The sequence below is a fragment of the Schistocerca nitens genome, chromosome 8, assembly GCF_023898315.1.
Source record: "Schistocerca nitens isolate TAMUIC-IGC-003100 chromosome 8, iqSchNite1.1, whole genome shotgun sequence".
In the NCBI taxonomy this organism is placed as follows: domain Eukaryota; kingdom Metazoa; phylum Arthropoda; class Insecta; order Orthoptera; family Acrididae; genus Schistocerca; species Schistocerca nitens.
In genome coordinates this window covers 625,802,076-625,825,840 of record NC_064621.1, presented here as the reverse complement: position 1 = coordinate 625,825,840, position 23,765 = coordinate 625,802,076, and positions in this window count along the sequence as shown.

Below are 23,765 nucleotides of genomic sequence, written 5' to 3'. Positions count from 1 at the left end.
CGAAACATATGTTTTTAATGTTTTCAAATTTTTCCGTGTGTAGACCGTCAAATCCTGCATATGTCCAAGCAGATCTGAACATGTCCTGGAAGTTTGGAGAGTGAAGTTGATTATGTGTGAGTCCCTGAACTTTGATAATTGACACACGATCACGTAAACAATACTGTTCTGTGTACCTGTGCAGCTTTGCAAAATCATAGAATCTTTTCACAATGTATTTCACTTGCCAAAAACCAAACACATCTAACGGTTGCACAAGAGGTGTACAACCTGGAGGAATGGTAATCACGTCTACTCCCACACTAAAATTGTCCGAAAGTAAAAAATTAAACTTTTCACTCGAGGTAAGACTTGAACCAAGGACCTCTCATTCCGCAGCTGCTCACGCTAACCATGGGACCACGGCGCTCATGAGTTGACATCCTCCTTGATGTTGCCTATCTTGCGCGTGGACTACTCAGTTTTTATATTTTGCTTATTTTTTTCATAGTTCCACACAATTTCTTCCTGTTTTCTCGATTGATCTGTGTTCAGTTTTTCAAGGCCTATCCACTGTGCCAACTTATAACTAATTCTGAGGGGGTGCGATGGGGAGGTTCCCTTGTAAGAGGACAATGGAATTTATAATGGCTCGGTGAGAGAAGCAGATCCATTAAGTCATTTTGTTACAATTTTTTTTTTTTTTGAGTTTTTGTTGTCATCAACGATAGGATGTTTCCAGAATGAGATTTTCACTCTACAACGGAGTTTGCGCTGATTTGAAACTTCCTGGCAGATTAAAACTGTGTGCCGGACCGAGACTCGAACTCGGAATGTTTGCCTTTCGCGGGCAAGTGCTCTACCGTCTGAGCTGCCCAAACACGACTCCCGCCCCGTCCTCACAGCTTTACTTCCTCCAGTACTTCGTCTCCTACTTTCCAAACTTCACATGAACTCTCCTGCGATCCCTGCATACGGGGCGGGAGTCGCGCTTGGGTAGCTGAGATGGTAGAGCACTTGCCCGCGAAAGGCAAAAAAAAAAAAAATGGCTGTGAGCACTATGGGACTTCCTGCTGAGGTCATCAGTCCCCTAGAACTTAGAACTACTTAAACCTAACTGACCTAAGGACATCGCACACATCCATGCTCGAGGCAGGATTCGAACCTGCGAAAGGCAAAGGTCCCGAGTCTCGGTCCGGCACACAGTTTTATCTGCCAGGAAGTTTCAACGATAGGATGTTTAGCCCTTCCTTACGTGCGATGAGCTTTCTATCCCCGTTTTTAGGCTTTCTTGAGCTAAACGCTGTTGTAACTTAGTCCTTCTGCAGTATGGCTTTTCGATTGGAGATTGGTGTGCAAAACGTAAGGACGAAAGTAATGTCGCTTGCAAGTAACGTAGATCGGAGAAACTTGGACCACACAGAGACAAATGGCTACAGTATAGTACAGAAGGTAACAAAAGATAAACGCAGTGAAACGAACAGAAAAGACACATTTATTCGAGGGCAGTAAATAAGTGACCGCAGAGCCCCTTGGAAATTACAAGCTGTGGTAAACGGTTTTTATAGGGAGTGTGATCACCACGGAGTGTAGTAGATGCTGTGGAGCGTGCTGGCGCGGCGGCCACGGTGTCGGTAAGGAGTCCTTGTGGTGGGGCGCTCCATTCCTCCAGCAGCGCGGTTATCCAATTCTGGGTGGTTGTTCGTTTATTTGGAGGTGCTGCAATACGCCTCCCGCATGCGCCTGACTGGATTTAACTGGGGACAGGAGCCAAGCTCGTCCATTGACGAAATATCCTTCTGTTCCAGTAGCTCGTCGGCCGGCGATCGTTCGATGCCGTCGCACATTGTCACCCATTAAAAAAGGAAATCAAGGCCGAATGCCCGAAAAGATGCACGTGCTTAAGGAGTACAGCGTGACTGGTGAGGGCACCGTGTTCTGTGATTTGGAAGGCAGTACGGCCGCACAGCGTTATGCGTCCGCACACCGTAACAGCTGAACCACGGAAACGACCATTTTCGACAACATTAGGGTGAGCACTAGCGAGGCAGACAGTCAGTGGTTTGAGTCTCACGGTGGCGGTCGAGCGTTCGTATGACATAGCTGCTGCGTGCACCAGATTCGCGGGTACCTTACCGTGCTGACAATCCACCGTCCATTGGAGTGGCGTGGTGCGTACAGTGAAAGCTTGAACCAACTCTTGCAGTCACTCTGACAGATGGACCAGCGTGCACATCCCACACTGTGCCGTTCGTGACAGGATTGTCGGCGCTATCTGTGCGAGAGCTGCGCTGTGGATGCTGGTTAACTTTTTGCCCCATCACACAAGTGGTTCCTGTTTTCACGAAAGTACCGAGGAAGAGATTGCCGTTCAATGAAAGACAAACTATATAAGTCATGATCCATCTGTTTGCTGCAAAATAATTGAGCAAATTTGAACTTCCAATATAATAAATGTCCTTTAGACATAAAAGCTTTTGTCCACAAATGGGCACGGATTGAGAAAGCATCGCCCTTGCGAAATTAGGATTGGCTCTCTCACACATGACAACCTGCGAACCGTGGATGAAGAGGGAGCAGGCACATTTCATATTCGTACATTTCCGGAAAGCGTTTGACACAGCCACAGTGCAAATTGTTAACCTAGGTCCGATCGTACGGACAAACGTATCGAGGTGTATGAGTGACTCGTTGACACCTCAAATAATAGAAGCCAGTGCGCTGTCCTGGACGTTAGTGTTCTTCAGACAAGGCTATCGTCAGCAGTGCCCCAAAGAATTGTCGTAAGATTGCTCCTGTTTTCTGTATATAAGGGGGCGATAGAAGAGTTGCCGGTTAAGGGCGTTTTGCAGCGTATATGCAATGTAGCGATGCGAGTATATAAACGCCGTCATATAGGGATTGTATATTACATACCAAAATACGTGGCCCTTGGTGTACTATCATTTGCCAAAAACCTCGTTTCGATATCTGGAACCATTCACGAAGTAAAAGTGGTGTTACGTCTTACGCGATTCAGTCTGTATTAATCATCAAACGAACAGTGTGAGCAGAAATCTGCGGCTGTTGGCGTACGGGAAAGTATCGTCGTTGAGTTATTGTGAAAGCATGATGACGGCTACTTGAATAGAATTTCTGGTTGTCTGTGTGAGTCCGTAAGGGACCAAACTGCTGAGGTCATCGGTCCCTAAACTTACACACTACTTAATCTATGCTAAGAACAACACACACACACACACACACACACACACACACACACCCATGCCCGAGGGAGGACTCGAACCTCCGGCGGGAGCGGCCGTGCAGTCCGTGCATGGCGCCTCAAACCGCGCGGCCTTCCGCGCTGCAATTTCTGATTGGTGTGATGAATGGAAGCGTGCTGTTAATGTACAAAAATGTAAATTAAAGCAGATGAGTGGCAAAAATAATACTTTCGGTTACGGTGTTAGTGGTACGCTGCTCGACAAAAGGACGTGTATGAAGTATCGAAGCGTGATGTTGCAGAGCCATGTGAAATGAAAGAGCGCGTAAGTACGGTACTAGGGAAGGCGAGTGACCGATTTCCGTTCATGCGGAAAGTTCTAGGGAAGCGTTAACTGCTTTATAAAGAACAATGGGTATATAGCACTAGTGCGGCCCATTCTCAGTACTACTCGAGAGTCTAATGTCCCCACCAGGTCGGATTAAAGGAAGACAGCGAAGCAATTCACAGACGTACTGTTAAATTTGTTGCCGGTAGGTTCGATCGACACGAGAGCATTACGAAAATGGTCCGAGAGCTCGAATGGGAATCCGTACAGGGAATATGGTGGTGTTTTCGCGAAACGGTATTGACAGTGTTTACAGACTCGGCATTTGAAACTAACTGCAGAATGATTCCACTGAGCCGCGCGGGATTAGCCGAGCGGTCTTAGGCGCTGCAGTCATGGACTGTGCTGCTGGTCCTGGCGGACGTTCGAGTTCTCCCTGGGGCATGGGTGTGTGTGTGTTAGTCCTTGGGATAATTTAGGTTAAGTAGTGTGTAAGTTTAGGGACTGATGACCTTAGCACTTAAGTCCCATAAGATTTGACACATATTTAAACATTTTTGATTCCACTGAGTCCAGCGAAATGATGGGGAGGACAAAAAGTAAGAGAGACAGGGACTCGTACGGAAGCGTATAGAAAGTGTGTGTGTCCTCGCTCGGTTTGCGAATGGGACAGGAGAGCGAATGACTGGTACCAGCAGAATGAACCCACCTCCGTGCACAGTACAATCGCTTGCACAGTGTATAGATGTAGAAGACGGGGGTGCATTACAGTTTTTTGAGCTATTCGATACCAGATTTTGAACCGTGACTGGAATTACGGCAAGGCTGTCGCGCGGCAAGTGTTGGTCGCGCAGTGTTTTAGGCGGCTGGAGGAGCGAGGTAGGCCGGTGTCCGCTGCATGCAGAGCAGCGCGGACTCTCGGCGAGAGAGCGGGGCGGCGCAAGTCCAATTAGCGGCCGCCACTTAGGACTCCGGAATGGCGGCCCTGCCCGGCGCAGGCCTCGGCCGTCGGCCCTCGGCCCTCGGCCCTCAGCCCTTAGCTCCTGGTCCCCCAACTCTCGGCCCTCCAGAGCTCTGTTGGCGCCATCACAGGCTTCGCTCGGACCCTGCCCTCCCATTTGTGCGTGCGTTTGTCGTCCACCGGCCGGACCACTCTCAGCCTGAGCGCTAATTGGATTTCGTTGGGTGCGTCTTGGCTCAGCTATATTATTACACATTACATACGTCGGCTTAGCGTTTATTTCAAATTGCTACACGATAAGCTTGTAATACTTTCAGCTATTCTCTGAATGCTCCAATAAAACAGAATTTTTACGGTTTTGTAGTGAGAATGTGAGCGTTAAACTAGTACAGTAGTATCGGAAAGTTACTTGTAATCAACGAAAGAGCAGAAACATGAAGAAAATCTCCGTAAATGACATCGCAACTTTTTTAAAGTGTTCCAATAGCTTTCAGCTACTTACTTGTATTACAGACCTAAAATAAATATTTTTATCATGTTACATAATATGTAAATATCTAGTTCAAATGACTCTGAGCACTATGGGACTTAACATCTGAGGTCGTCAGTCCCCTAGAACTAATTAAACCTAAGGACATCACACACATCTTTGCCCGAGGCAGGATTCGAACCTGTTACCGTAGCGGTCGCGCGGTTCCAGACTGAAGCGGATAGAACCGCTCGGCCACAACGGCCGGCCTAAATATCTAGTTAATTACCGTTGTGTACAATCAAGTACAAAAATATAATAAATATTATTACATTCACATTACAAATTAAAGATTCTAGACTATTTTATGTTTTTTATGCTGTCGCCTCTGGTTAGACTAAGAACGTATTCTTACACAGGATGAGAAAAAATAAAAGTGACGCGATAATATCTTTCATCCGCCACAAGACAGGCAATTCGAATTACATTATCCGTACCTGACACAGATATGTGAGTTTGGTTGTCTATCTTAAGGTGCGCGGAATACACTGCCGGAAAAAAATTAGTGCACTTGAAAAAACGACGTCGGTTTTGATCCAGTGACGGCTTAAGCCAGCTGGGGAGGGGGGGGGGGAGGAGGAAGAGATAACACGTACTGATAATGGTTTCAACGTCCCCTGCCAACAGATATGATAGGACTAGAATAAAAAATATTGTTGATACTGTTCATATTATAATGTCTGATGTTTTGAAAATAATTACAATTGGTAGAATTAGTGCGATTTCTACATCAAAGATTAGAAAAATTACTGCGATTAAGAAGACTCGAAGGGAGAACAGAGCGCCAGCTATGTCTGCTCTTCAATAGGGAATTCTCACAGGCAGAAGGCGCAGTGTGGTGTAAATGTGTCAAGCTAGTAGGCAGGCAGCCATGCCATGGAAACGCACTCGTGCTTCCTGCAGTCAACAGGACGAGTTTGAAAGGGATCAAACTGTGGCCTTCAAGGTGGCGGGATGGTCCTCTCGGAGAGTTGCCACACGAGTTGGACGTGCTGCGGCAGTTGTGCAACGTGATGGTTCCAGTGGTCACGTGATCATTTTGACACACGTAGACGAGGTCTGGACGTACACGCCGCACAGACGCCCGCTGGGATCGTCGTACAGCTACGACGGCAGTGGAAGATCGTACGACTGCCACAGCACAGACAAGGGGGCTTGTGATCCCACATGTGTCTACACGAACTGTTGCGAAGCGGTTATTAGCTGTGGGACTACGGGCACGCACTGCTCTAGCTCGTCTTCCACTCGTGCCACAGCATCGACGTGCTCGGCTCCATTGGTGCCGCCTGTGGATCACGTGGAAGACGGAATGGTGCGCCGTGGCCTTGAGCGATGGAAGCACGTCCTGCCTCTACGCAAGTGATGGTCGTTTCCGCGTATGACGTAGGCACGGTGAGTGCTGCCTCGTAGAGGGCAATCGTCCAGTAAACACTGGCCCCATCCCAGGTCTATGCTGCGATAAGCTGCTACTCCCCTTCGCCTTTGTTGTTTCTGGAGGAGACGCTAACTAGCGCTCGATACGTGCAGAATGTTGTTAGACCCGTTCTTCTGCCCTTTTGCAACAAGAAAGTTATATGGTATAGCAGGATAATGCTTTCCCGCCCTGTGCCAGTGAAACTCATTGTGCTGTGCAAGATACGCAGCAAGTTCGCTGACCAGCACCGTCTCCGGACTTGCCTCCAGTCGGACACGTGTGGGATACGATTGGACGAGAAGCGACTCGTCAACCAACAATTCTTTCAGAACTACGTGAATGGGTCGAGCAGACGCGGCATAACTCACCCCAGGGCAGTATTCGCTATCTGTACGATTGACCAGATAAAAGTGCAAGTTTGGAGGCCCAATTTAAAAAAAAAAAAAAACATTAAAAAAACTGGATACCAGAGTCAGCGCCTGCTTTGTCGCTCGCGGAGGCTACACTAGGTACTAATTTGGCTGTTTCCGCAAGGGATTATACCTGATCAGTGAGAACCGCTTGTACCATTGATTTGTAAATGTAATCATTTCATGTACTCCATATGCACTGTTACAACAACAAATACTGAGCGAATTGGAAACCTCTAAAAGAGTGTACTGTTTTATTTTATTTACGGCACTGTATTTTCCGGGTCAGTTTCTTTCGCGTACTGTGTGATACGAGGGTAAATGGTAAGTGTCTGCATATTTTTCACTGATTCAGTTTTTCAACATACTCACCTTTTTCGTCAACCGTTGGTCAAGCTTTCCGATACCCTTTGAAAAAGCTTTTCGGTTGCGCACAGGGGAGTGTTATGGGACCATTGCTTTTCACAGTAGATACAAATGACCTAGTCGATAGTGTCGGAAGTTCCATGCGGCTTTTCGCGGATGATGCTGTAGTATACAGAGAAGTTGCAGCATTAGAAAATTGTAGCGAAATGCAGGAAGATCTGCAGCGGATAGGCACTTCGTGCAGCGAGTGGCAACTGACCCTTAACATAGACAAATGTAATGTATTGCGAATACATAGAAAGAAGGATCCTTTACTGTATCATTATATGATAGCGGAACAAACACTGGTAGCAGTTACTTCTGTAAAATATCTGGGAGTATGCTTGCGGAACGATTTGAAGTGGAATGATCATATAAAATTAATTGTTGATAATGCGGGTGCCAGGTTGAGATTCATTGGGAGAGTCCTTAGAAAATGTAGTCCATCAACAAAGGAGGTGGCTTACAAAACACTCGTTCGACCTATACTTGAGTATTGCTCATCAGTGTGGGATCCGTACCAGATCAGGTTGACAGAGGAGATAGAGAAGATCCAAAGAAGAGCGGCGCGTTTCGTCACAGAGTTATTTGGTTAGCGAGATAGCATTACGCAGATGTTTAGCAAACTCAAGAGGCAGACTCTGCAAGAGAGGAGCTGTGCATTGCGGTGTAGCTTGCTCGCCAGGTTTCGAGAGGGTGCGTTTCTGGATGAGGTATCGAATATATTGCTTCCCCCTACTTATACCTCCCGAGGAGATCACGAATGTAAAATCAGAGAGATTAGAGCGCGCACGGAGGCTTTCAGACAGTCGTTCTTCCCGCGAACCATACGCGACTGGAACGGGAAAGGAAGGTAATGACAGTGGCACGTAAAGTTCCCTCCGCCACACACCGTTGGGTGGCTTGCGGAGTATAAATGTAGATGTAGATGTAGAACCCACGTTTGCACCACTTCCGTGATCTGTTGATCGAGGCCGAATGTACGGGCTCGTGAATCACCTTTAAGTGGACCAAACAGATGGTTATCCGACTTGGCGATGTCAGGAATGTATGCAGGATGATCCAACACCTCGAAATCCAGCGTTTGAAGTGTTTGAGCGTTGTGGGCGACCGTATGTGGATGCGCATTGTCATGCAACAAAAGAACGCCTGTTATGCGTAATTTCGTAAGCAGAACCATGACTATTATGCGTATTGGTTCCCACGTCACTAGTACACACTTGTCTGCTATTCAGAGTCAAGGCACGGACTTGTACAATGTTGACGCTACACTCGGTCTACCATTTTGAACTGTTCAATACACTGGTTTATTTCCCCTTGAGAGATTTTTTCCGTACTGTGCTCTAGGTCTTCCATGAATTGCCGCTCCTGGCACACCCCGGGCCACAAAACTTGGATTACGGGACGCTGTTCTCCTACGGTGCAAACAGAGTGGCACGTCGCAACAGCGCCAAGGCGGACTGATGTCATAACGCTGAACCCTACCAGTCACAAAGAGAACAGTGCCATCCAGCAGGTACTGAGGACACAAAGCAGGAGAGCCAACCTACCTGTAAACACAATTGGAACAAAATTGCAAGTACATTCTGAGGCTAGCGTTGCAGGCAGTGGGGTTAATAACTGAAGCTTCAAACGGACAATGTTTCTTAGTAATGCCGCTGACATCTCCTTTCCATGTATGCAACAAAAAAGGTCTTGCTCTCCAACGCGGTCGCACAGAGGAGACAATAAGGAGAGTTATTCAAATGTTCAAATATTTGTGAAATCTTATGGGACTTAACTGCTAAGGTCATCAGTCCCTAAGCTTACACACTACTTAACCTAAATTATCCTAAGGACAAACACACACACACACACACCCATGCCCGAGGGAGGACTCGAACCTCCGCCGGGACCAGCCGCACAGGAGAATTATTCTAACCGACCGTGACCAAACGTAACTCGAGATATAACGAGCAAGAATTCCCGTTCTGCGATGTCTCAGCCGCACCTAGGTCTGGTTGGTGTTTCTGGTGACCTCATGGTGTAGTCACTCGCGAGGCATCCACCCAGTGTCTTACTCCTGCCTGGCTAGCTTCTTTATGTGACGTTGAAGTCTTGCAGTGGGGGTACTAATCTGTGTTCTTCATTCTCATCAGAAATAGCTTTCTTCGCAATAGCTTCACTCGTTTCTTGCGTCATGTCTAGATAGTCTTTTATCCAACAAATTTAGAATATGATGTAACTCACTAGGCAGCTGACACGCGTTGGTCAGTATCAAGTAGGCTGTTTGATGGTTTGAGTGTTCATTCCTCTGGATTTAAAGTAACGTGATTGTAGCTTTAGAGTTGGACAGAATGGAGACTTCCTTCTCTGTTAAAAGTGCACATGTTTTGTGGCTCCCAAGATGACAGTGAATCTACCATGACAGTGCGATAGTCGCTATTCAGTTTCTGTTTCTCTTCGTACCCTTGGCATTGGGTCCCCAGCGCCATCCGCATTCGTAAGCCTGTCTATTTATAAGCGAGGAAGCCAAAAGAAGCCACCGCTAATATGTTACAGAGGATTAAATACATGGAGGTGGGATTTTCGCGAAGTTATGACCGACAAAGTGGCGCATTATATGACTTACAAAAGTAATTTTCAATGACACTGTTGAATTGTGACACCGACCTTTCTTAAATGGAACTATAAATTTTTTTCTGGCGTCGGAAAGAGCCTTCCATCCTTTAGTCGATCAATTCATGCAGATTACCACCATTTATGCCAGGGCTGAGCTGCCCGTCATCTTGAAAGTGCATTTCATAAAAATATTCTATCCACTTAACCGCCATGTTAACAACCAGCCTCAGAGAGTTAAATGTGTCTGTCAGGTCTTTTCTTGAGAACCTTCTACAGATGCGGACCTTGGACTCCCGTGCGAGAGGATGGCGATACGAATACCCGTACGGCTTCCAGAATTCCGTTTCCCGTGATTTCCCTAAAATCGTTTTAACTTTAATATGTGGATGACTTGATTGAAAAGGCACGGCCTATTCCTTCGCAGCTCTCGGCCCAGTCAGAGGGCGTGGTCCGTCTCAAAGAACTCGGCGTCGTTATTTCTTCCTTTTGATATGCGCCGTACTCTGCTTTGGCTGCTGGAACTTATCTCCGTTCTGAGTTCTGTCTGCTAGGAGGCGTTTAATAACGGGTAAGACAACTTACTGCCAATGGCCTCGCCGCAGTGGTAACATGCTGTTGGGCTGGCCTAGCGGTTGGATGGGTGACCACACGGTCTGCCGAGCGCTGTTGGTAGGTGGGGTGCAGTCAGCCCTTGTGAGGCAAACTGAGGAGCCACTGGATTGAGAAGTAGCGGCTCCGGTCTCCTGAACTGACATACGGCCGGGAGAGCGGTGTGCTGACCACATGCCCCTCCATATCCGCATCCAGTGACGCCTACGGGTTGAGGATGACACGGCGGACGGTCGGTGCCGTAGGGCCTTCATGGCCTGTTCGGGCGGAATTTAGTTTTAGTTTTTAATATAACTTATTAAAGCAAGTTTGAAAGAAGGTGAACGTAGTTTATAATAAGACTAAAACTGTCCATGATCAATGAATCGTTAGTACAAATTAACAGAGATGTTGTACAAACAGTTGACGAGTTGTTGCATTTAGGGCAGTGGAAGACAACGGCTGGGTGGTCAGCAAGAAAAATTAACAGGTGACCAAAAATTCCCTGCAGTAGTTTTGGTAAACTATAAAAAAATGTTAACCTTTGGATGTATTGTAAAAGAAAAATTAACAATCGGCATGTACTGCCAGCTTAAACTGAGAGCAATAAAACAGGATTTCTCAGCAAACAGTGGACAGATGCCTGTCTGGAATTACTGAAAAGCACAGGGAAATAATCAAATGAATGAGGGAACAGAAGGCTGCAGTGTTAGACGCAATTATGGCCGTAAAGTAAACGAAGTGGATGTGGGTGGGGTATGTAACCAGGCGAATGAATGATAAGTGGACGAGGATAGGATTTCTGTAAATTCGAAAGAGTTGCCTTGCGGAATACGTCTCGTTGTTGGTACAAGTTCGCGTTAAACAGGAGCGTCCGTTGTGGAACGGCAGTCGGCAGACGCCTGTCGGCCGTAACTTTGTCCCGCTCTTACGCGACACGGCCCGATGGCGGGCAGGCGGGATACGTTACAGTCCTGAAGACGCCGTAAAAGTTTGACAGCGAATCTGGGAGAATGCACGTGTATCCGGTGCAGGTGAATGTGCTTAGCAATTCAGATGGGCCCGCTTTTTCCCCGCTACAGCCTGCTTCGTCTCGGCGCGGCTTCGCAGAACGCTTTGCATAGCGGTCCACTTGCCGCGAATTACCATGCATTATTTATGCGGACCGGGACGGGACGGGCCTAACGAAAGTTGGGCCGGGGCGCCGGCGCCGGCTTATATCCGCGGCGACAGCGCATTAGCATGGGACGCGGCGGTATTCCATTTGCCTGCTGCCTAATCTCTGACTACCCGCGCCTGATTGTCTCCGCTAACGGCAAGATAATGGCCCTATTTCAGGGCGGCCCCCACAGCTCTGAGGCACCGAGCTAGCGCAGCACCTCAAGAGCGCCGTGAAGCGCCAGAAGGTCGACACGACAGCCTGTCACAGCTTCTCCACACACTAACAAAGTAACGTTTTTGTTGTTATCTTTATTGTTACTGTTAGCACCATGTGACACCTCATTGTACACAAATACAGTGAAGAGCCAAAGAAACTGGTACACCTGCCTAATATCGTGTAAGGCCCCCGCGTGCACGTGACGTGGCATGCACTCGACTAATGGCTGAAGTAGTGCTGGAGGAAACTGACACCGTGAATCCTGCAGGGGTGTCCTTAAATCCGTAAGAGTACGATGGGGTGGAGATGTCTTCTGAACAGCACGTTGCGAGGCATTCCAGATATGCTCAATAATATTCTTGTCTAGGGAGTCTGGTGGCCAGCGGAAGTGTTCAAACTCGGAACAGTGTTCTTGGAGCCACTCTGTAACAATTCAAGACGTGTGGTGTGTCGCATTGTCGTGCTGGAATTGCCCGAGTCCGTCGGAATGCACAATGGACATGACTGGATGCAGTTGGTCAGTCAGGATGCTTACGTGCGTGTCACATGTCAAGAGTCGTATCTAGACGTATCAGGGGTGCCATATCACTCCAGTTGCACACGCCCCACACCATTACAGAGCCTCCATCAGCTTGAACAGTCCCCTGCTGACATGCAGGGTCGATGGATTCCTGAGGTTGTCTCCATACCCGTAGAGGTAAAGGTGGATAAATGGGCCCCCAATCTGTTTTATATAACACCTTTTATTTCTAGTATAATCACCTGAAATTAACATAAAGCATTTCTCTAGTATGTCCTGCAATAGTTACGACATGTTTTGGTCCAACTTTTTAATATTTAAAACAAAATTTTATTTTTTTCTTGATACTCTGCATTTTGTTGCGTCAAGAATTTGTGCTGGTAATATGGGCCCCAAGGTAGTTTGAAATAAAAAGAAACAAAAATTTGAAAAATATAATTTTATTTAATTTTTCTGTATAATGAAAGAAAGATTCACTCTGAACATTGTTAATTAGTCTACTGGTGGGATGATTTTCACATCCTACGCCTAGCCTATTTACAGTAGTCACACACATAAGCATCTTTTTCGCATCCAGCGCATTCGTTTTGAGCCCACATCTCACAGGCTATACACTGGACCCAAAGTTCACCTTTTGTGTCTTTTGAAAAAATCCGTTCACAAAATAGACTTACAGCGTCGTCAACATCAGGGACAGAAACACCAAATTTTTATTTCTTGTGCAAAGCTGGTAGGCCATGCGCCTGACGTCATTTCTGGTAAGGCCGTAGAATTTGGATTCCATAATGAGAAGATATTTAAACAGTTCGTCCTCAAGTCCCTGTGGTAAAACCGGTGGAAAGCCTTTGGAGCGTAGAACGAGGGACAGAGTACACTTTAACCGCTTTTTTCAACCCCATTTTGTTCTCTTTAATAGCTACAATAGCATTTGCCATATTTGCTTTGTCCCACGATTGCCGTTTCGATTTTTTGGGGGGTACAAGATGTGTTCGAGGCATCTGAAACATGAAGAGTAGCAATATCTGATTTATTTTACGGGGCCCATAATACCAGCAGCAAAAGGGGCCCATATATCCACCCTCGCCATCTTGGGAAAAACGATCTTGCCTACGGTTAGTTTGGTTCGCAACCGACGTTAATTAACGTAAAACGGTATCCCAACAGCAAGCCAAATACGTACCTTACCTTAGTTCTACTAAGAACATGTTAGAAATTTGAGTTTTATTCAAGTAAACACTAACCTTTCAATCTTTTGATGACAGCGAAAAAATTCACAGTACAACTACTCACAAACCAGGACAGCTACTACGTCTGCGCACTGTACAGTGAAGTTTGGCAACTAGTTTTAGTAGTTCATGTGCTCTCCGCTAAAATTCATGGCCTGTACTTCCAAATATGTAGGGGGCCCACAATACCAGCGGGGGCCCATTTATCCACCTTTGCCTCTACACGTCGATCCCCTCGATAAAATTTGAAACGAGCCTCGTCCACCACACAACATGTTTCCAGTCACCGACGGTCCAATGTCGGTGTTGACGGGCCTAGGCGAGGCGTAAAGCTTTGTGTCGTGCAGTCATCAAGGATACACGAGTGAGCCTTCGGCTCCGAAAGCCCATTGCGATGATGTTTCGTTGTATGGTTCACACGCTGGCACTTGTTGATGGCCCAGCATTGAAATCTGCAACAATTTGCAGAAGGGTTGCACTTCTGTCACGCTGAACGATTCTCTTCAGTCGTCGTTCGTCCCGTTCTTGCGGCCGCAGCGATGTCGGAGATTTGATGTTTTACCGGATTCTTGATATTCACGGTACACCCATGAAATGATCGTACGGGAAAATCCCCACTGCACCGCTACCCCGGAGATCCTCTGTGTCATCGCTTATGCGCCAACTATATTGCCACGTTCAAACTCACTTAAATCTTGAAAGCTGCTATTGTAGCAGCAGTAACCGATCCAACAAGTGCGTCAGATACTTACTGTCTTATATAGGCGTTGCCGACACCAGCGCTATATTCTGCCTGTTTACATGCCTCTGTCTTTGAATACGCATGCCTACACTAGTTTGCTTGGCGCCTAGGTGTGGATACGAATGTAGATTCCCGCACTATCATCATCGTCTTTATCAACGTCATCATCTAACATCCACTGTTGAATGAGGCCGTCTGCTATACTTATCCCCGCTTTGCGCAGTTGAACTACACGCACCCATGCTTTTTTCCCCCTCTAAATTCAGACGTCACCTCTTCCGGGTAGACGTTAATGGACATTAACTCTCTGCACGCAACACCTTTTTTCCATTAGGTAAGTGGAGCACCTGACCCTCAGACTACTAAACTTTATTAGCTTTATACACGTTTTAAAATAGGTTTCAGTTACCAGGTTTTTTTAAAGAAACATTTACAACTTAATGTACTTTATTGTGCAGTTGATATATTTCAGGGGACACAAATTACGAAGTAACGTTATTTATGAAGTTATGAACATTTTAATGTTGACGCAAACGAATGTAAAAGCGCAGACAGATGTCTTGTATGCAAAAAGCGTAAAATAAAAAGAAGCAGAAAAAGACAACACGTAACTAAGCAAAGAACTTATAGAATATAACAACAATTTAGACGAAAAATTCATGTCACAAGAACACATGAAATAATGAATGAAAGCTTGAATTGCGAGTCTGACACTCTCTCTTTGCGTACTTTGAATGAGCACACGGAGCAGTTGCGAGGGTTGCACTGCGCCTGCGTGTGATTAGTCTTCCGCTCCCTCTGGCATGGGCAGTAACATCACGGTTTTTTTTCTGGAAGACGATCCATCCTTGACTGATTCGATGACAAAGCATCCAATTTTTTATGATTGTTGTTAGATCTGCTAGCAAATTCTGAGTATGGAGATAACACTCTTAGAAATTTCGAATATTATCACCAGGAATCTAGACTGGGACCTCCATTTTCAGCCAGTCACATCAAGTGCTACAAATATCTAATCAAAACTTTGAGGTGGCCTACTAGTGGACATTAATATGGAGTGTGTCCACCATTCGCCTTTATGACGCCTTGAACTCTACTGGAGACACTTCCAATGAAGTGTGTAGATTTGTGTGGTCAATGGCGGTCCATTCTTCACCAAGAGTCTAAACTGGAGAGGGAGTAGTGATTTTGGACGTTGTGGTGTGAAGGGAAGTCGACGTCCTATCTCGTCTCAAAGGTGTTCCGTTTGGTTCAGATCGAGACTCGAGGCAGGCCAGTCCATTTCAGGAGTGCTATTTTCCACAAACCATCGCTTCCCAAATACTGGTTTATGACTGAGTGCATTATCATGCTGATAGACCCACAAACAACAATCATCTTCAAACTTGCATCTCTGTGGTACTCAGTGCACAGTGCTGTAAAGTGTGTTCATATCGTTCCGCGTTTAACGTTCTCTTTAGCGCACTGAGGGGACCACGCTGTAGCAAACGAAGACAAGCCCGTATCGCAACACCGCGGTCTCCATAACGCCACAGATGGTGCCAAGTAAGGTTCTCCAGGCGTTCGCCAAACCTAAACCACTCCATCGCAATAGCGCAAGTTAAGGCGTGATTTACCGCTGCAAATCAGTCACTGTCCATTTGCATCGCTCTGTACTCCACCCCAACCGTCACGTAGCACTGACCGTAGAAACGTGTCGCTTACAGTGGGCTGCTCGGCCGTTATAGCCAGCTCCTTTTAACTCCAGTGTACTGGCTGGACTGCTGGTAGCTGTTTGGAACAGGTGTCGAGTGATTCCTTCCGCTGATTTCACGCCATTTTGTACAACCACCCTCTGCACTGCTCGGCCAGTCCCTTTCAGTCAGACAGTACACGACTTGCATTAGCTGTGGTTGTGCCTTCGCGTTTCCTCCTCACATTCAGACTACCAGCGGTCGACTTGGCCCGCTGTAAAATGGTTGAAACGCCCCTGATAGGTTTGTTACTCAGGTAACACCCAGCGCATAGTCCGCGTTCGAAACCACTGCCGCATTACCCGCCGCCCACTGTTGTACCTGCGGGTCCACCGTTCGGGAAGTTTGATGGTCAGTTCTCCAGTACAGACGGGTGTCCGGGTGCTTCTGATCAGATAGTGTACTTGCTTGCACCGTCGAGCGTCTATACTCCTTCCACTTCCACAGTTATATTGCAGTCATAGTGACAACGTCAGCTGCAGTCCGTTTCGCCACACGTTTGTTTGTTTTCCCGTCTCCTAGTGATTGCCAACACATCTCTGTCAGTAGCTCGCTGATAATCCTCAGTTTTACTGCCGCAAGTCAAAAGTGTTAGTACACGCTGATGGTAAACTTTCTTTCTACAACACATTGAAAGATCAGATTTTCTCTTCACCGAAAGCACTACAGGCCACATTTATTGATCTACCACGCACTTAAATGTGATTTGCAGAGTATCCATGTAGCTGTAGATGTTTCTTTCTTCTCCTGATCGTTCGGTCACACTTTTCTACTGTGGGTTTAATGAAACCGCCCATCATCTGGTTCCATCGCTCCCTTGTTAATTTCTCTAATTTTTTGCAACTAATTTTCTTGTCTGTGTTCAAGCTCCCTATGGTAAGTTGTTCCATATGTTCCTTATGCTTACTTACACTAACGGCAAACAGTACAGTGTCGTCAGGAAAACAAAGGAGGTTCAGATATGTTCCATTAATTCGCATTCAGTCTTCGTTTCCTGACCTAAGTATCTGAAAACTTGTTGTGGAACTGCTGATGATAGTTTTGATGAAACATTATGTGCCTGGCTGAATCCTCTTTCACTTCTGAATATCTCGCTATCCTTGTGCAGTCCAAATGAAATTGTACCATTCACATATGTTTTCTTCCGTATATTGATAAAGACTGAACGTTTCTGAAGCTGTGTCAGCAGATGTTACTTTTAAACCGGCTGAAAAGCTATCCCACAATCTTTGACTCGCAAACAAAGCGTTCTTTTTTACTCGTTATTCCGTTCTATAATGTCGTATATAACTTACATATTGTCTGTTGTTAATGTTAAACAAACTCTGCCATCGCGGTAGAAAACATTTTTCAAAAGTTTGTACTCGAACGTACTCGACCACAGTCGTGGCCATGTCAGTTGGTCTTACGTCATTCCTTCGGAAGATACAGATGCAGGAAATGCGTAAATGTTTAATCACTAACTAGTACATTTATTGCTACAGTTCACACTATATTTCTGCCTATTGTATCTGACCTTATGTTACACTAGCGACCCCGGCATGCTTCGCAGTTGCGAGATATGTGTTGGAATTGGCTATACCGCTACGTTACATTAGTTTCATCCCCCCCCCCCCCGCGCCCCATGTCTCTGTGCATCACCTCCTCTTCCTTCCCTCCCTCTCTTCTCACAAGGGCATCACCCCAACCCACCTCTCTCTCTGTACATCTCTTTCTCCTCGTCCATGTCCATTTGCTCCCCCTCCCCCCTTTCCCCATCTGTCGTCTTACCCCTCTCTGTAAACTGACCTCTGTTTATTGTGACTGCTAACGAAAACTTGATTAGGAACTGAAGTCGCTGAAAGTGAGTGCGTAATATAAGGTACTGTAGCGCCCTCTCCAGTTGCTTCATCTCTGAGGAAAACGGGCTTCAGTGACAGCATTTCCCATACTGTTCATCTATGAATACGTAAGATTACAAAGTTTCGGACAATTCAGATTCCGTAGTTGTATTCTAATCATAAGCCAATCAGCCATAAATGCAACTTTACCGTGTTCCATAAAACCGACAGTGAGGAAGAAAACAAAAGAGCATGTTGTTGTGTATACAATTTTTGTTCGAAAATATACTATATGAGGAGAAAATATGTACATGGGTTGAGCAGTTTCTCAAATGGCTTACATGCCTTCCTACTGTAGCTGAAACTGACTGCGAGAAAGAAATCCGAACCATACATTTGCTTCCTCGCAGTCGAGTTAAACGCAAAACCTGTACATTGCTTTTTAATGACATGATTGTTACGAATAATAGCCAATTATACTACTAGTGTAATTTTTTTTATTTTGTATCATTCACGATGAGCCCATTCGCCATATTGCCATCATCAGGTGCTCTGTAAATACGTAAGTCATATGCCGAAATGGGCTCATCGTGAATGATGTGAAGTAAGAACAATATACAGAGCCGCGTAGCTAGCCATCATTAGAAATAATCGTGTCATTAAAAGACATATTTTGGACTGCGGGCCCCAGACAACAAAAAAAAAAAAACTATACATTGCCGTTTAAGAAAATATATAGCCTTTGACCTACCGAAATTACTTTAGGGTATAGTGCAAAAATTTTAAGTAATTAGAGACTTTGAAAACGATTTGTCTTTATATAGTAGTATAGATTTTCTAATTCCAGTCCGGCACGCATCTGTAAAGTGTTGCAAATTAATACTCAAATTTTTGTAGCTAGGTCTTACCGTGGCCTTGTTAGATACTGATCTAGAATTGCTGCATTGGAAACTGCAGACTGTCACAGTTTATTCTATTAACTTTGCACGACGTGTCTGGAAGCTTAATGCCTGGCACCTAAAGAGACGGCCGCTACCTGATACATATTTCCTCTAACAGATTTTCAATAACAATCCCAAGGTTATTTACAAATACAAGCATTCGTAACTATGCCATTTCGCCTATTTGTTCATTTAACACTGCCTTAAAATAGGAAATAAAAATGTGCGTGTTCCCGTACGCTTCAGTGCAGGCGTACCATTAGGAAGTACACACACACACACACACACACACACACACACACACAGTGGCTATAGGCAGAGCCAACACCGGCAGACGGCGTGCTGCCGTTATCGCTAATGAAACGCCATCCGGTCCCCACCCCCCACCCCCTTCCCGCTGTCCCAATTTGACGATCGGCTTCGTTACGGGTCTCTGTGTTTCCCCAGCCCGGCACAGCCCCGCGCTGCGCTGCTGTGCTCAGCCTGACCTTCCGGCTCAACCCAGCCAACGCTGACGTCACAGCAGGTCTTCCGACCCAGCGGACCTCACGGCAGCGGAAGAGAGAGAGAGAGAGAGAGAGAGAGAGAGAGAGAGAGAAGCCTGTTTGGAGGCGGGGCCCACTTTCTCGACATCCGCCCCTTGCTGTGTGACTTTTCCTTTCTATATTGCGTCTTTCGTAAAGGTACGCCACCGGTGCAAAAAAAAAAAAAAAACTTAAAAAAATAAACCACGTGCGAGCACGGAAAAATAGCTGCTTGTTAAATCCCACCTCATGTTGTGGATACGTAGCGTCTAATTGGCGAACGCGGACTGGCGCAGTATTTCTACACGTGATGGTACGTAATATTTTTTTTCTCTCCCTTGTCTTTCGCCTTACACCTGGTTCGCTGTAGATTCTCTTATGACTGTGCAGCGCATTCGTAATGCATTCAGAGGAAGAAATGGAAATACTGGAACGTTTTCCTGTCAGGAAAACAGTTGAGGTATTAAAAATACCGCTACATTACCTGTAATTGAATGAAAGAAATCAGCAAGTCCTGCGATGCGATTTGTGCTGCATCATACCTGCAAACATTCATTCCCACCTACTAACAGTTGGTAATTTGACATGTTTTCGTCAAAAATTTCATCTTAACTGAATAAATAAAAACTATGTTGCAGTCATGAATTCTAGTGCCGAGATTAAGGAAATTCCAAGTCTCTATCATCACTTGGTGCTCATTCTGAAACATAAAAATGATTCTCACCTACACGAAACTGCGGCTCTCCGTATTGATACCTTTTCAAATAGCTGTGATAAGGGCTACTCTATTTTTTTCTGATGTAGTACTTTTCTTAAAAGTTACTGGCGAATATTATCACAGTATGCAGACTTTTATACCTGTTTCAGTTAACTTGTCTTCCACTGCTCTTGAAGTCGCAGGAGGCCAAAATGGAAGGAGCTTGCCGCAGTCTGCGGGCCTGGTAAGTGTTAGCACGCTGCCGGGATTTTAAATTGATTACCGATCCAGTAATCGACCGTATAAAGCAACTTTCCCGCTTGCAAGGGATCCTTGGTTTGTTGGTTCCTAGGAAAAAAAAGGGGGGGGGAGGATATCACAACTGTAATTGGAATTCAGTAATAACGAAACTATTAATACATTCTGAAATGAGTATTAAATCGCTGAAACAACCTGTTTTCGGCTCTATCGGTTTTTTCTTTTCACGCCAGTTTAACTTGACTTGTTAAGATCGCTCGAGATAACCGGTTCCTAAAATTTTTTTATTCCTATTATTTCCTGTAGTAAATGATGAAATCGAACAAAGATTGAAAAAAGTTCACTCTCAGTTTCAAGACATCACATTAAATAAGCAAAGAAAAGAAAACTTAGTCTGTCCACCGTTCGCTGCTTCTCCAAAAAAGTGATAAATAGTGGAATACTACAAAGATCACTAGTATTTCTCTATTGATTCTAATTATTTGAAACTCTGTTCAAAATTCATGTTGTAATCGGAGATCATACTACTATTTGCGCATTATGAATAGTCAGTGCTAAAGGGTGAAAACTTAGGTTCACGTTGAAGAACTCTGTTTTTCGTGTTAATTTGTCCGTTTTCAGTTGCTGCAACCTGATAAAGGGGTTTTTTATGTAGACACAGGCAGCAGATGTACCTTCTGTTTTCATTGATTGCTATGAAACAATTGTTAAGTTTTTAATTTATTACCGATACCGTGATTTCCTCCGTGTTTAATTATTTCTTAGAAATGGCAGACAGGTCTTTAGTATTTCCGCAGTCCGGAACCGTGCGACTGCTACGGTCGCAGGTTCGAATCCTGCCTCGGGCATGGATGTGTGTGATGTCCTTAGGTTAGTTAGGTTTAAGTAGTTCTAAGTTCTAGGGGGCTGATGACCACAGCAGTTGAGTCCCATAGTGCTCAGAGCCATTTGAACCAATCTTTAGTATTTCGAATCAAATGAAGCATTGTACTTCGTTGCTACATAACTTGATACACCCAACAAAAAAAGTTTTGCATCACCTCTGATCCGAAAGTTCCGGAACCTGTACAGAAAATTGGAATAGAGCTCTACATAAACATCATTTCCGCCCTTTTTTTGCTCATGAAAACCACATACTGCATGTTGTACCACCATACAGCGAGACCTTCAGAGGTGGTGGTCCAAATTGCTGTACACACCGGTACATCTAATGCCCAGTAGCGTTTTCTTGCATTTACGCATGCCTGTATTCGTCGTGGCGTACTATCCACAAGTTCATCAAGCCATTGTTGGTCCAGATTGTCGCACTCCTCAGCTGCGATTCGGCGTAGATCCCTCAGAGTGGTTGGAGAGTCACATCGTCCATAAACAGCCGTTTTCAATTTTCGATAGGGTTCACATCTGGAGAATAAGCTGACCACTCTAGTCGAGCGATGTTGTTATCCTGAAGGAAGTTATTCACAAGATGTTCACGATGGGGGCGCGAGTTGTTCATGAAGACAAATGCCTCGCCAATATGCTGCCGATATGGTTGCACTATTGGTCGGAGGATGACATTCACGTATCGTTACGGCGCCTTCCATGACCACCAGCGGCGTACGTCGGCCCAACATAATGCCACCCCAAAACAGCAGAGATCTCCACCTTGTTGAAGTCGCTGGACTGTGTGTCTAACGCGTTCAGGGTTGCCTTCAGACGGGTCTCCGATGCTTGTCTGATTGAAGGCATATGCGACACTCATCGGTGGAGAGAACGCGATGCCAATCCTGAGCGGTCCATTCGGCGTCTTGTTGGGCCCATCTGTACCGCGCTGCATGGTGTAGTGGTTGCGAAGATGGACCTCGCCATGGATGTCGGGAGTGAAGTTGCGCATCATGCAACCTATTGCGCACAGTCTGAGTCGTAACATGACGTGGTGTGTCTGCACTAAAAGCTTTATTCAACATGGTGGCGTTGCTGTCAGGGTTCCTCCGAGCCATAATCTGTAGGTAGCGGTCATCCACTGCAGTAGTAGCCCTTGGGCGGCCTGAGCGAGGCATGTCATCGACAGTTCCTGTCTCTCTGTATCTCCTCCATGTCCGAACAACATCGCTTTGGTTCACTGCGAGACGCCTGGACACTTCCCTTGTTGAGAGCCCTTCCTGGCACAAAGTAACAATGCGGACGCGATCGAACCGCGGTATTGACCGTCTAGGCATGGTGGAAATACAGACACCACGAGCTGTGTACCTCCTTCCTGGCGGAATGACTGGAACTGATCGGCTGTCGGACCCCGTCCGTCTAATAGGCGCTGCTCATGCATGTTTGTTCACATGTTTGGGCGGGTTTAGTGACATCTGTTCAACAGTCAAAGGGACTGTGTCTGTGATAGAATATATAACACGTCCATCTTCAGGTGTTTTGGCAACGGGGATGATGCAAAACTTCTTTTGATGTGTGTATATAGTGACAAGTGCTGGTGCCATTCTATAAACCAACATGATTGTCTCAGCAATGCTGCGCTAATCGTTTCCGTCGGCATTGTTATTAAAATAGCTCATATCGCTTATCCCATTAGAGTAGTAACGCAGTATTTCAAGCCAAAGCGAATTATCCGGATAAAAGTTACTCATTTAAAAAAAATATATGTAAAATATTTCAGCACTGCTCCTAAGACTAATCGATGTTTCGATTTTTTACTCGGTTATTTGTAAGAAAAAAATACAAAAATCTCATACTATAACCGAGACCTAACAGATACCGAAAAGTACCGGTTACTCAGGACTAATGTACTGGTATCGGTTTTTACCGGTAGGTTTTCCCCATCGCCAGCTGACGACGGCTGGTCCTCAAACTGAATGCGGCAGGACGTGGCGATGGCCAGACTTGTTACTGCTTCACTAGCACCAGAAAAAATGGTTCCAATGGCTCTGAGCACTGTGGTACTTAACTTCTGAGGTCATCAGTCCCCTAGGTCTTAGAACTACTTAAACCTAACTAACCTAAGGACATCACACACATCCATGCCCGAGGCAGGATTCGAACCCGCGACCGTAGCGGTCGCGCTGTTCCAGACTGTAGCGCCTTGAACCGGTCGGCCACCCCGGGCGGCCTAGCGCCACTGTTCTAACTGCATTGGTTATCAATTGTCAGTATGATAGCACTGTTCGCCAAAATTATGAGGCCAGAATGAGTAGAATATATATCTGGACTTCGTATTATTCTCCAAGTGGCGCAAGTTTGGGGAATATTTTGCCATGTAAAGACGGAGAATCATCCGGCGTGCCCCATAGAAATGTAATTGGACCCTTGTTGTTCACGTTGTATAAAGAATGTAACCAAGTACCGGCTTGAACAGTTGCACGGCTTCCCAGACGTTTGAACACTACAGCAGAATTACAGATGAATCGTGCTGATAGGCCTGTAAACAGAAACGCCATGCCGCCACAAGAGCTGTGCGCACCGCCGTGTTGCTCTTTCCCACACGTCAGTCGCCTAACATACCGTGTCAGTGACAGCTGTGCACAGTG